The sequence below is a fragment of the Dama dama genome, chromosome 15 (assembly GCF_033118175.1).
Source record: "Dama dama isolate Ldn47 chromosome 15, ASM3311817v1, whole genome shotgun sequence".
Classification (NCBI taxonomy): Eukaryota; Metazoa; Chordata; class Mammalia; order Artiodactyla; family Cervidae; genus Dama; species Dama dama.
The window spans coordinates 63126433-63141110 of record NC_083695.1 but is presented as its reverse complement, the minus strand read 5'-3'; the positions used below and the strand labels follow the sequence as shown (position 1 = coordinate 63141110).

The window sequence follows — 14678 nt, the reverse complement described above, 5'->3', positions numbered from 1 at the left end:
TTATAGTTTCCTTTGTAGTGCAAAAGCTTTTAAGTTTCATTAGGTCCCATTTGTTTAGTTTTGCTTTTATTTCCAATATTCTGGGAGGTGGGTCATAGAGGATCTTGCTTTGATTTATGTCGGAGAGTGTTTTGCCTATGTTCTCCTCTAGGAGTTTTATAGTTTCTGGTCTTACATTTAGATCTTTAATCCATTTTGAGTTTATAGGGAACCCTCTTACACTGTTGGTGGGAATGCAAACTAGTACAGCCGCTATGGAAAACAGTGTGGAGATTTCTTAAAAAACTGGAAATAGAACTGCCATATGACCCAGCAATCCCACTTCTGGGCATACACACTGAGGAAACCAGATCTGAAAGAGACACGTGCACCCCAATGTTCATCGCAACACTGTTTATAATAGCCAGGACATGGAAGCAACCTAGATGCCCATCAGCAGATGAATGGATAAGGAAGCTGTGGTACATATACACCATGGAATATTACTCAGCCATTAAAAAGAATTCATTTGAACCAGTCCTAATGAGATGGATGAAGCTGGAGCCCATTATACAGAGTGAAGTAAGCCAGAAAGATAAAGAACATTACAGCATACTGACACATGTATATGGAATTTAGAAAGGTGATAACGATAACCCTATATGCAGAACAGAAAAAGAGACACAGAAATACAGAACAGACTTTTGAACTTTGTGGGAGAATGTGAGGGTGGGATATTTCAAAAGAACAGCATGTATGCTATCTATGGTGAAACAGATCACCAGCCCAGGTGGGATGCACGAGACAAGTGCTCCGGCCTGGTGCACTGGGAAGACCCAGAGGAATCGGGTGGAGAGGGAGGTGGGAGGGGGGATCGGGATTGGGAATACATGTAAATCCATGGCTGATTCATATCAATGTATGACAAAACCCACTGGAAAAAAAAAAAAAAAAGACAAAAAGGTCGACAAAAGAGTTAGGGACAGAGACCCATCCTGGGAGGGGATTTGTGAAGGAGGAGGTTTCCAAACACCAGGAAACCCTCTCACTGGCGGGTCTGTGGGGAGTTTTGGAATCTCAGCAGGCAACATAACTGGGAGAAAAAAAAAACCCACAGAATACATACCTAACCACAACTCCCAGTGGAAAAGAAGCCCAGACGCTTGCATCCACCACCAGCAAGCAGGGCTGAACAGGGAGGCGCGGGTCACATGCCTAGGGTAAGGATCAGTCCTGAATGCCCTGAGGACAATCTGAGGGAGCTAACGTGAGATAGCAAACCACAGTAGGATTGCAGAGAGAGGCGAAAAAAAGAGAGAGAGAGAGAGAACTTATTGTGAAAAGCTCAGCCTGGCCTGCTCACAGAACAAAGGATTGAGCGAATACCAAAGGAGAACTAGCCAGCTGTGGACCAGCCCACCCCCCCGCCGGTGACAGCCAGAGCTGGAAGGCGAGGGGCAATCAGCCTGAGATGGCCAAATTGCAAACCAATTTGGATCTTCCTGGGATCCTAGACGGTTGATACCTGCCAGGAGGGTCACAGCCTGAGATCAGCTCACCAGAGGAGACACACAGCACACCTGAAATGGCGCTCTGGTGTACCCAGGATACCAAGTGGCTGGGACTAGGGGGGTGATTAAGATGCACAGCCCACCTGGGACAGTGCGTTTGCCAAGCACCTGGTCACCTGAGCAGCTCGGAACTGGGAAGGGCACAAAATGCAGGCCCAACCGAGTCTGTGCTTTTTTGGAGTACCTGAGAACCTGGATCTGAGCATCTTAGACCTGGGAAGTGCATGAAACCCAGGGCCTGCTTTGGACAGTTCCCCTGCAGAGCAACCTGGAGCCTCAGCAGTGTAGACCAGGAAAGCACAGACCCCAAGAGCTGGGCAAGCCCAGTGTGGTTCATACACTGCAAGCACTGCCCACACATGCCAGTGATATTTGTTTGCAGTGTTGCTCCCTCCTCACAGCACAACTGAATAAATGAGGCTAAATAAGTGACCTCCCTGCCCCCTTGTGTTAGAGCAGAAATTATACACTGTAGAGACTTGCAAACAGAGGAAGCCAAATAAACAAAGAAGAGGGAACCGCTCTGGAAGTGACAGGTGCAACAGATTAAAACACTGTAGTTAGCATTGACTAAGCATTGGAAGGGGCCTATAGACCTTGAAAAGAAGCATAAGATGGAATAAGGATCTATCTGAAATTGAACTCACCCTACACTGCCCTCAACAGCTCCAGAGAAATTACTAGATATATTTTATTATTATCATTTTTAATTGCCTTATTTTTGGCTCTTTATTGTTCCTTTAGTTTTCATTTTTATAACTTACTATTACCTTGCAAAAAAAGACCCTATTTTAAAGCATATTTCATATATATTATTTTTATAATTTTTGTGATGGATTTTTTTTGGTATTTTTAATATTGTACTTTTGAGAGTCCAACCTCTACTATAGATTTTTAATCTTTGCTTATTGGTATTTGATATCAATTTTGGACCTTTAAAAATCTACTCTTCAGTACTCATTTTTACTTAAGGGTGTGATTACAGGCTTGATTGCTCTCTCCCCTTTTGATTCTCCTTTTTCTCCCCCAGGTCACCACTATCTGCTCCTTCTCACTTCTCTTCTCTACTTAACTCTGTGAATCTCTCTGTGTGTTTTGGGCTATGGAGAATACTTAGGGAAATGATTACTGGCAAGATTGGTCACTCCCCTTTTGACTCCCACTCTTCTCCTCCTGGCCACCTCTATCTACCGCCTCCCTTTTCTCTTCTCTATGTAACTCCAGGAACATCTCTGAGTGTTCCAGACTGTGCAGAACACATAGGGATTGATTATAGACTAGATAGCTCTCTCCCTTTTTGACTCCCCCTCTTCTCTTCCTGGTCATCTCTATCTCCCTCCTTCCTCTTCTCTTCTCCATGTAACCCTGCGAACCTCTCTGGGTGTCCCTCACTATAGAGAATCTTTTCACCATTAAGCGAGATGTTTTATCATCTGTGCTGTATGGATGAAGTCTTGAGGCTACTGTAAGAATAAGACAGAAAGCCAGAGGCAGGAGGCTTAAATCCAAAACTTGAGAACACCAGAAAACTCCTGACTCCAGGGAACATTAATTGACAAAGCTCATCCAAAAGCCTCCATACCTACACTGAAATCAAGCTCCACCCAAGAGCCAATAAGTTCTAGAGCAAGACATACCAAGTGAATTCCCCCGAAACACAGGAACATAACCCTGAGCATTAAATACAGGTGACCAAAAGTCAAACCAAGCCCATAGACACCTCAGAACTCACTACTGGACACTCCATTGAACTCCAGAGAGAAGAGATCCAGCTCCACCCACCAGAACACTGACGCAAGCTTCCCTAAGCAAGAAATCTTGACAAGCCACTCATCCAACCCTGTCCACAGGGAGCAACTTCCACAATAAAGAGGAACCACAAGCTTCCAGCATACAGAAAGGTCACCCCAAACACAGCAATCTAAACAAGATGAAAAGGCAGAGAAATATTCAGCCGGTAAAGGAACAAGATAAATGCCCACCAAGCCAAACAAAAGAGGAGGAGATAGGGAGTCTACCTGAGAAAGAATTCAGAATAATGATGGTAAAAATGATCCAAAATCTTGGGGAAAAAATGGAGTCCTGTGACAAGTCTGGAGACAAGAATTGAGAAGATGAAAGGCATGTTTAACCAGGACTGAGAAGAAATTAAAAAAGAGTCAATCCATAATTAATAATGCAAAAACTGAGATCAAAAGCACTCTGGAGGGAACCAACAGTAGAATAAGTGAGGCAGAAGACAGGATAAGTGAGGTGGAGATAGAATGGTGGAAATAAATGAAGCAGAGAGGAAAAAAGAAAAAAAGGATTAAAAGAAATGAAGACAACCTTAGACACCTCTGGGACAATGTCAAATGCCCAAACACTCAAATCGTAGGAGTCCCAGAAGAAGAAGACAAAAAGAAAGGCCATGAGAAAATACTTGAGGAGGTAATAGTTGAAAACTTCCCTAAAATGGGGAAAGAAATAGCCACCCAAGTCCAAGAAACCCAGAGAGTCCCAAACAGGATAAACTCAAGGCAAAACACCCCAAGACACATATTAATCAAATTAACAAAGATCAAACAAAAAGAGCAAATATTAAAAGCACCAAAGGAAAAGCAACAAATAACTCACAAGGGGATTCCTATAAGATTAACAGCTGATCTTTCAATAGGAACTCTTCAGGCCAGAAGGGAATGGCAGGACATACTTAAAGTGATAAAAGAGAAAAACCTACAACCCAGATTACTATACCCAGCAGGGATCTCATTCCAATATGAAGGAAAAATCAAAAGCTTTACAGACAAGCAAAAGCTGAGAGGATTCAGCACCACCAAACCAGCTCTTCAACAAATGCTAAAGGATCTTCTCTAGACAGGAAACACAGGAAAGGTGTATAAACTTGAACCCCAAACAACAGAGTAAATGACAATGGGATCATACTTAGCAATAGTTACCTTAAATGTAAATGGGTTGAGTGCCCCAACCAAAAGACAAAGACTGACTGAATGGATACAAAAACAAGATCCCTATATATGCTGTCTACAAGAGACCCACCTCGAAACAAGGGACACATACAGACTGAAAGTGAAGGGCTGGAAAAAGATATTCCATGCAAATAGAGACCAAAAGAAAGCAGGAGTAGCAATACTCATATCAGATAAAATAGACTTTATAACAAAGGCTGTGAAAAGAGACAAAGAAGGACACTTCATAATGATCAAAGGATCAATCCAAGAAGAAGCTATAACAATTATAAATATATATGCACCCAGCATAGGAGCTCCGCAATATGTAAGGCAAATGGTAACAGGTACAAAAGGGGAAATTAACAGTAACACAATAATGGGGGAGATTTGAATATTCCACTCACACCTATGGATAGATCAACTAAACAGAAAATTAGCAAGGAATCACAAACTTTAAATGATACAGTGGACCAGTTAGACCTAATTGACATCTATAGGACATTTCACCCCAAAAACAATGAATTTCACCTTTTACTCAAGTACACACGGAACCTTCTCCAGGATAGATCACATCCTAGGCCATAAATCTAGCCTTGGTAAATTCAAAAAAATTGAAGTCATTCCAACCATCTTTTCTGATCACAATGCACTAAGATTAGCTGTCAACGACAGGAAAAAAGCTATTAAAAATAAAAATATATGGAGACTAAGCAACACACTTCTGAATAACCAAAAAATCACAGAAGAAACCAAAATATGCAAAGAAATGAGTGAAAATGAAAACACAGCAACCCCAAACCTAAGAGATTCAGTAAAAGCAGTGCTAAGGGCAAGGTTCATAGCAATACACGCTTACCTCAAGAAACAAGAGAAAAATAAAATCAATATCCTAGCTTTACACCAAAAGCAACTAGAAAAAGAAGAAATGAAGAACCCCAGGGGTAGTAGAAGGAAAGAAGTCATAAAAATTAGGACAGAAATAAATGAAAAAGAAAAAAGGAGACGATAACAAAAATCAAGAAAACTAAAAGCTGGTTCTTTAAGAAGATAAATAAAATAAACAAATCATTCAGTTCAGTTTAGTTCAGTTGCTCAGTCATGTCTGACTCTTTGCAATCCCATGGACTGCAGCACACCAGGCCTCCCTGTCCATCACCAATTCCTGGAGTTTACCCAAACTCATGTCCATAGATTATTTGATGCCATCCAACCATCTCATGCTTTCTCATCCCATTCTCCTCCAGCCTTCAATGTTTCCCAGCATCAGGGTCTTTTCCAGTGAGTCAGTTCTTCATGTCAGGTGGCCAAAGTTTGGAGTTTCAGCTTCAACATCAGTCATTCAATGAACTCTCAGGACTGATCTCCTTTAGGATGAACTGGTTGGATCTCTTTGCAGTCCAAGGGACTCTCAAGTGTCTTCTCCAACACCACAGTTCAAAAGCATCAATTCTTTGGCACCCAGCTTTCTCTATAGTCCAACTCTCACATCCATAAATGACTATTGGAAAAACCATAGGCTTTACTACATGGAACTTTTTGGCAAAGTAATGTCTCTGCTTTTTAATATGCTGTCTAGGTTGGCCATAACTTTCCTTCCAGGGAGTAAACATCTTTTAATTTCACAGTCAAAATCTGCAGTGATTTTGGAGCCCCCCAAAATAAAGTCTGACACTGTTTCCACTGTTTTCCCGTCTATTTGAAATGAAGTGATGGAACCAGATGCCATGATCTTGGTTTTTTTGAATGTTGAGCTTTAAGCCAACTTTTTCACTCTCCTCTTTCACTTTCATCAGAGGCTCTTTAGTTTTTCTTCACTTTCTGCCATAAAGGTGGTGTCATCTGCATATCTGAGGTTATTGATATTTCTCCTGGCAATCTTGATTTCACCTTGTGCTTCATCCAGTCCAGCATTTCTCATGATGTACTCTGCATATAATTTAAATAAGCAGAGACACAATTTACAGCCTTGATGTACTCTTTTCCTGATTTGGAACCAGTCTATTGTTCCGTGTCCAGTTCTAACTATTGCTTCTTAATCTGCATGCAGATTTGTCAGGAGGCAGGTCTGGTGGTCTGGTATTCCCATCTCTTGAATGATTTCCCACAGTTTGTTGTGATCCACACAGTCAAAGGCTTTGGCATAGTCAATAAAGCAGAAGTAGATGATTTTCTGAAGCTTTCTTGCTTTTTTGATGATCCAACTGATGTTGGCAATTTGATCTCTAGTTCCTCTACATTTTCTAAATCCAGCTTGAACTTCTGGAAGTTAACAGGTGACATACTGTTGAAGCCTGGCTTGGAGAATTTTGAACATCACATTCCTGCTGCTGCTACTACTAAGTCACTTCAGTTGTGTCCAACTCTGTGCAACCCCATAGACAGCAGCCCACCAGGCTCTGCCATCCCTGGGATTCTCCAGGCAAGAACACTGGAGTGGGTTGCCATTTCCTGATCCAATGCATGAAAGTGAAAAGTGAAAGTGAAGTCGTTCAGTCATGTTCAACTCTTAGCAATCCCATGGACTGCAGCCTACCAGGCTCCTCTGTCCAAGGGATTTTCCAGGCAAGAGTACTGGAGAGGGTTGCCATTGCCTTCTCCAATTATTTTCCTAGTGTGACATGAGTGCATTTGTGCGGCAGTTTGAATATTCTTTGGCACTGCCTTTCTTTGGGATTGGAATGAACACTGACCTTTTCCAGTACTGTGGCCAAGGCTGAGTTTTCCAAATTTTCTGGCATATTGGGTGCAGCACTTTCACAGCATCATCTTTTAGGATTTGAAATAGCTCAATTGGGATTCTATCACCTCCACTAGCTTTGTTCATAGTGATGCTTCCTAAGGCCCAATTGACCTCACATTGCAGGATGTCTGGCTCTAGGTGAATGATCACCATCATGATTATCTGGGTCATGAAGATCTTTTTTGTATAGTTCTTCTGTGTATTCTTGCCACCTCTTCTTCATATCTTCTGCTTCTGTTAGGTCCATACCATTTCTGTCCTTTATTGTGCCTATATTTACATGAAAAGTTTCTTTGGTATCTCTAAGTTTCTTGAGTTTTATTAGGAATATACATAGCAGAAATAGCTCTGCATTTATACACACAAGTCTTCTTTTTAAATTTTGTATGGAATATCCCCTGGAGAAGGGACTGACTACCCACTCCAGTATTCTTATCTGGAGAATTCCATGGATAGAGGAGCCTAATGGGCTGTGGTCCTTGGAGTGGCAAAGAGTCAGACACTACTGAGTGATTAACATTTTCACATAGTACTATGCACATAGAACGACCCAACATTTTATTTACAAAAGTAGTGGCCAATACAGATGCTACAGAGTATGAAGAAGAGAACATATATTTCTGCAGTGAAATTGCACAATGAATGAGGATATGTCAGAGCAGGCACTCTCAGAAAAGATGATAGAAAGCAGATGAATGATGCTGCAAATGAGAGGGAGTTGAAGATATCACCAAAGGAGCCAGATGATCTAACATTCTTCACACAGGAATGAAACAGAGCTGGTAAGGAGGTGGCAAAGAAAATAACCCATTGACAACTGGGATGGTGTCAATGTCCTTTGGATCAACCACAGATTTCAAGGTAAATTTTTGTAAAATTGTGGTCAGGAATAAAAAGAGCTCCATGCAGGCCAGGCCCTCATTGACATTTTAGGAATCAGTGAACTAAAATGGACCTGAATGTGTGAATTTAATTCAGATGACCATTATATCTACTACTCTGGGCAAGAATCCCTTAGAAGAATTAGAGTAACCTTCATAGTCATTCCCATAAGTGAGATGTTAACCTCCTCTCTCCTTCAGATCAGAAATGAAATAAAGATGAAAAAAAGATATTAATCCAGATAGCAGGATAATATATATAGCAATCACAATTAACCAGAGACAGATTTTTCAAAATGATACTAAAATTAGCAAGGTTGCTACATATAAGCATATCAAAATGATAAAATCAATTGTATTTCCATATTTCAGATAAAATATGGAAAAGTCATTAAAAAATTATAACAACAACAATAACTGTTATGCCCGATGTCTGAATCCCCGAGTGGGAAGAGAGAAGGCCTCCAAGACAATGCAACTCGCAGGAAGGGAAGTTTATTACTGACTCGAGCCAGGACTCTCCGCCCACAACCAACGCAGTGGTGCGAGTCAGAGAGCCCCGAGCCCAAGCTGTTACACAAATTTATAGGGTGAGAAGCGGATTGGTTACATGTTTGCAGAGCAATTTCATTGGTCAATACTTTCGCGTGTGCGGGACTTTCCTGGGGGTTTCCGCCTCTTTCCTAATTTCCTAATTGGCAACCAGCGGTCAGTATTAAGTGAAAGCTAATTGGTCCTAATTGGCTAATTAGTTGTATCCAGGTGGCCTGATAATCTTACCAAGTAGGAAGGCCTACTCCTAATCTAAGCTGCATTACTTCTGCTCGCCTTACATAACAACCTTGGGAAAACTAAAAACAAAAAAACATGCAAAACAATGCCTGAAAAAATTATTGAAAAAAGTTAAAGAAAGCCCTTTAAAATAGGGAGACTATATCACATTCATTAATTGAAAGATTCAATGTGTCACGATGTTGTGTGTGTGTGTGTGTGTGTGTGTGTGTGTGTGTGTGTGAGTCACTCAGTTGTGTCCGACTCTGTGACCTCATGGGCTGTAGCCTGCCAGGCTTCTCTGTCCATGGGATTCTCCAGGCAAGAATACTGGAAAAGGTTGTCATTCCTTTTTCCAGGGGAGCATCCTGTCTCATGGATCGAATCTAGGTATCCCACATTGTGGGCAGATTCTTTACCAGCTTAGCCACCATGGACTCCCGTAATGATATTAAATCTTTCCAAATTGATTTAAAATGGCACCCGATAAAAAAGTCCAGCAGAGTATTTTGACAAATTGATACTAACATTCATTTTGAAATGTGGACAGCAATGGTTAGTCAAACAATATAAAAGAAACATAAAAAATGTAGAAGTCTTGCACTGCTCCCTGTCAAATCTGTTATAAAGCTTTACAGACTAAACTGGAAACAACACACAACCCATCAAGCCACCACACATATGATTATTTTTACTTCTCTCACCTTGTGTTCATCGAGGTTTGTACCCATACTGTGTAAATAAGAACTTCAAGACCACTAAGGTCACTATAAGAGAAAGCAATCTTACCTTGGGGATGAGGTAGTTTCTGAATTTAATGTCATGGGTCACTGCATGGGGCAGGTTGGTGGGGATATCAAGTCAATATATCTCTGGATCTCATGGACCACAGCATCCACGTAGGGCATGTGGTTTCTGTCCTGTATGCAGGGGCTCCGGTGTCTGCCAATCATACAGTCAATCTCTTCCTGGACCTTAGCTGATAAGAGGTAAGTAAGAATGATGGAGAAAGAGGAAAATGCACACCACATTTCCATACCAAATCAGATATGTGAGGCATTATGAAGGTGTCCCAGCATCATATACACATAAACTATATGCCCAGAATGCATCTAATATAGAGAGATAATGGCCATAATACACATATGTCTCTCACGTAAGTCTCTTACAGACAAGTCTTAAGATACATCTATACATACCTATATATTAGCATACATGATAAAACAAAGAGAAATGATGAAATGTTTCAAATATTAACAGAACATAAAGTCAAGAAATTATAGCCCTTGAAGAAAAAAACAATTGTATATTAATTTTATATCAAAACAATATGGGTTAAAAAGTTAAATTATAATATATCTGTTTTGTGTTGTGTATTATGTGTGTGCAATTTGCAATGGTACTCACTTCATCCTCCGATTACCAAATGCCACCACTTTCAGCATTTTAGCAGTTTCTTTTAGAAATTCACGTCCTGTTTCTAAATAATGATTCTCTGTCTTTATTTCTTATTTACAATTTTTTAAAAACTGTCTGATTTATTGGTATGAGAGTAGAGAATTTATATCTCCATCCCCACCTCATACAAAATTTGCACACACAAATCCCCTAAGTCCAATTCCCTGATATATTTACACCACGAATTTTGACTGTTAGAATATTCATTTTAACATCATTCTGACTAAATAAATGGCCCCAGTAAAACAATTAAGATTATACTTCATATTTGGTACTTTCTTGGACCTAACCAATTCATCAGTTCAGTTCAGTTCAGTCACTCAGTCGTGTCCAACACTGCGACCCCATGAATCGCAGCACGCCAGGCCTCCCTGTCCATAACCAACTCCCTGAGTTTACTCAAACTCATGTCCATGGAGCCAGTGATGTCATCCCACCATCTCATACTCCGTCATCCCCTTCTCCTCCTGCCCCCAACCCCTCCCAGCGTCAGGGTCTTTTCCAATGAGTCAACTCTTCGCATGAGGTGGCCAAAGTATTGGAGTTCAGCTTCAGCATCAGTCCTTCCAATGAACACCCCAGGACTGATCTCCTTTAGGATGGACTGCTTGGATCTCCTTGCAGTCCAAGGGACTCTCAAGAGTCTTCTCCAAGACCACAATTCAAAAGCATCAATTCTTCCGCGCTCAGCTTTCTTCACAGTCCAACTCTCACATCCATACATGACCCCTGGAAAAACCATGGCCTTGACTAGACAGACCTTTGTTGGCAAAGTAATGTCTCTGCTTTTTAATATGCTGTCTAGGTTGGTCATAACTTTCCTTCCAAGGAGTAAGCATCTTTTAATTTCATGGCTGTAACCACCATCTGCAGTGATTTTGGAGCCCCCCAAAATAAAGTCTGACACTGTTTCCACTGTTTCCCCATCTATTTGCCAAGAAGTGATGGGACCGGATGCCATGATCTTAGTTTTCTGAATGTTGAGTTTTAAGCCAACTTTTTCACTCTCCTCTTTCACTTTCATCAAGAGGCTTTTTAGTCTCTTCACTTTCTGCCATAAGGGTGGTGTCATCTGCATATCTGAAGTTATTGATATTTCTCCTGGCAATCTTGATTCCAGCTTGTCCTTCTTCCAGCCCAGCGTTTCTCATGATGTACTCTGCATATAAGTTAAATAAGCAGGGTGACAATATACAGCCCTGATGTACTCCTTTTCCTATTTGGAAACAGTCTATTCTTTCATATCCAGATCTAAACTGTTGCTTCCTGATCTGCATACACGTTTCTCAAGAGGCAGGTCAGGTGGTCTGGTATTCCCATCTCTTTCATAATTTTCCACAGTTTATTGTGATCCAACAATAATAAACCAATTCATAATACTCTGTATTTTGAATAATACTCTATATTTTGATTTAGGATTATTTCTGAATATGTTTCAAACTCCGAATAAGTATCTTATTATTTAGAAGCCACACATATACTTTATCACCTCTCTTTTGCTCTTGGTGTATCCCCTCATCCCTGCTTTATCCATCTAATCCATTTAGAAAAGGATATTTTCCAGGCCTGCTCTCTAGCAACAGCTTGACACTTTTGTTCTCTTTCATGAGGTTCCTATATTCCTGGAGCCCATGACTTCCTCTGACATGATTTCAGGCATTTGGATGAGAAAAGGGAGTGAGTACAAGTTTTGTCAAACATACAGGTCTGAAAATAACTTTAAAAAAATAAATACCCAGTTTGATCGTTGCTCTTAAATTATGACACTGTTGTGATCTCTGCTCTTTTATCTATGATCTGCTACATCTCTCTGAAAGTTTTTGTGATTTTCTCTTTTATCCTAGTTCTGATATCTCACAATCCAGTGACTTGGGGTGGATGTTTTTATTTCATTCACTCTGTGAGACATGTTAACAGAATTTTCTGTCTACATGGCAAAACTTGGAAGACTTTTCTCCAGAGTCTTCACTCTCTGGAGTTTTCCTCTGGGTGCTGAATTTCAGGAAGCAGGATGGAGAAAGGAACTAAGAATCTCTGAATTTAAGAAGTGGATTCTTCCCTAAACTTTCCTCTATGCTGTGACCTCAGTCTTTTCTCCTGTCTCTTCCCAGTGTCCTGAGTGTAGGGCCTCTTAGATTCCCTTTCTCTATACAGCAAACCTCTCTCATCCTATTGGAGAAATAAAGTTACCTGATGAAAGGAGTTATCAAAGAGTCGTGGCTGGGAGAGCTACCTTTATCGGCCTATGTCTCCCTCTATCCGTTTTGAAATGAAGTACTTCCAAATATAGAACCTTACAGGACTCTAAGAATATAAATGACTTCTCCTCATTATACAGCCCCCTCTTCTGACATTTAGGCTATTAACTTCATCCTCTCTACTGACTTCATTATCACCTCTCAATATGCTCTCTGTGTTTCAGAAATTTGTTGAATATTTGTTAGCTGCTTCCTGATCTCCTCTTCTCTAACTTTAAAAGATTAATTCTCACATGTTATTGGTTATAATCATTTTAGTGGTATTCTGACACTAAACAAGATGAAATGTATTTCTAAACAGCTATGCATAACCACAAGCCTTTAAATTTAATTTCTAACAATAAGTCCTTTGTGAAAGATAAAATTACTGACCCCTCAAATGTATATTTTGGCAATAACCATTTTTCTGGAAAGAAACTTATGGAATAATACAATTCCTTTATATACATATCTTATGCCAATTTCTTGTGAATCTAACTTGTTAGAGAACTTCCTAGACTGTGGAAATTATATTAGGCAACCTCACTAAATTTCTACAATTTCCAATTATGCTTCAATAAGGAGAATTACCATTTTCCCATCCCTGGCTCTCTTTTTTTGATTTTTGGGCACACCCTGCAGCATGTGGGGCATCAGTTCCCTGAACAGGGATTGATCCCATACCCCTGCATTGGGAGACAGAGTCATAAGCACTAGATCGTGTGGGAATTATGCCCATCTGGGCTTTAGAACACTACATTTTTACAGTGAGGGGACATCAGAGTGTCTTTCCATAATAAAACCAGTATGCAGCTCCAAGATGATTCATGCTGGCCATGACTACTACACATGACCTCATGAAATCCAGATACTGCTGTGTTGATGTTCCTTTTATTCAGTGTCTTCACTCCCCTCTGTCATCCTCCTGTATTATATAAAGATGCCCCCATTACCATCTGCTCATTAAATCTGAAAAAATTAAGCTGCTCAGAGACTTAAATAATTCTCTGAGAGAAACAAAGTGGAATACATTAAAGCATGTTTCTATCATCTCTACTGAAGTCACCCTGCCCACCACGTATCATACCTGTGACCTCTGGGTGCTTCAGCAGCAGGAGGAGCCCTTATCTCAGAGTGGTGCTTGTCATCTCTGTCCCATCTCCAAGCAAATCAGATACAATGATCATCAAGTTTTCAACAGTAAACTCCAATTCTTGACTGTGTTTTTCCTAGGAATGATTTGATAAAACTGTTTGACAACCTAATTTACCAAATTGCAGTTAATCCAAAATAGCTCATAGTGTTTTAAAGTTAAAGAAAGTGAAAGCGAGAGTCGCTTAGTTGTGTTCGACTCCTTGCTACCCCATGGAATATACATACAGTCCATGGAATTCTTCAGGCCAGAAAACTGAAGTGGATAACTTTTCACTTCTCCAGGGGATCTTCCCAACCCAGGGATAGAACCCAGGTGTCACGCATTGCAGGTGGATTCCTTACCAGCTGAGCCACAAGGGAAGCCCTTTAAAGTTAAAGCAACGTATAAACACAAGGTGCATTTATAGGAAAAAAAATTGTTGTTGTTTTTAGTCACTAAGTCATGTTTGACTCTTTGCAACCCCATGGACTATAGCTCACCAGACTCCTCTCTCCGTGGCATATCCCAGGCACGAATACCGGAGCAGGTTGCCAATTCCTTCTCCAGGGGATTTTCCCAACCCAGGATCAAACCCTTGTCTCCTGCATTGGCAGGCAGATTCTTTACCACTCAGCCACTAGGGAAGCTCAAGAAAAAACTACTGTACAGTAAAACAAAACTACTGGAGATCTGTTGACTCAGACATCATTTTCTCCTATCTTATTCCTCACTTGCCTAAAAAGTTGCACTCATCAACCTCTTTTGCATTTAGGTAGGCTATGCAGCTTAGTTTTTGCCAGTAAGATATAAGTAGAAGGTACTTTCTCTTCCTGTTACTCAAAACAAGTATTTGACAGAATGAGAGTGAAGGGATGGAAAAAGATACTCCATACAAATGGAAATCAAAAGAAAACTGCAGTAGCAATACTCATATTAGACCAAATGGACTTTAAAA

The 14678-nt window shown here is 40.5% G+C and overlaps 1 pseudogene; it reads right to left on the bottom strand.

Moving 5' to 3' along the window:
• Window positions 1–7999: 7999 nt before the first annotated feature.
• LOC133069888 (cytochrome P450 2C18-like) overlaps window positions 8000–14678 on the bottom strand; it is a 66515-nt pseudogene continuing 59836 nt past the window's right edge.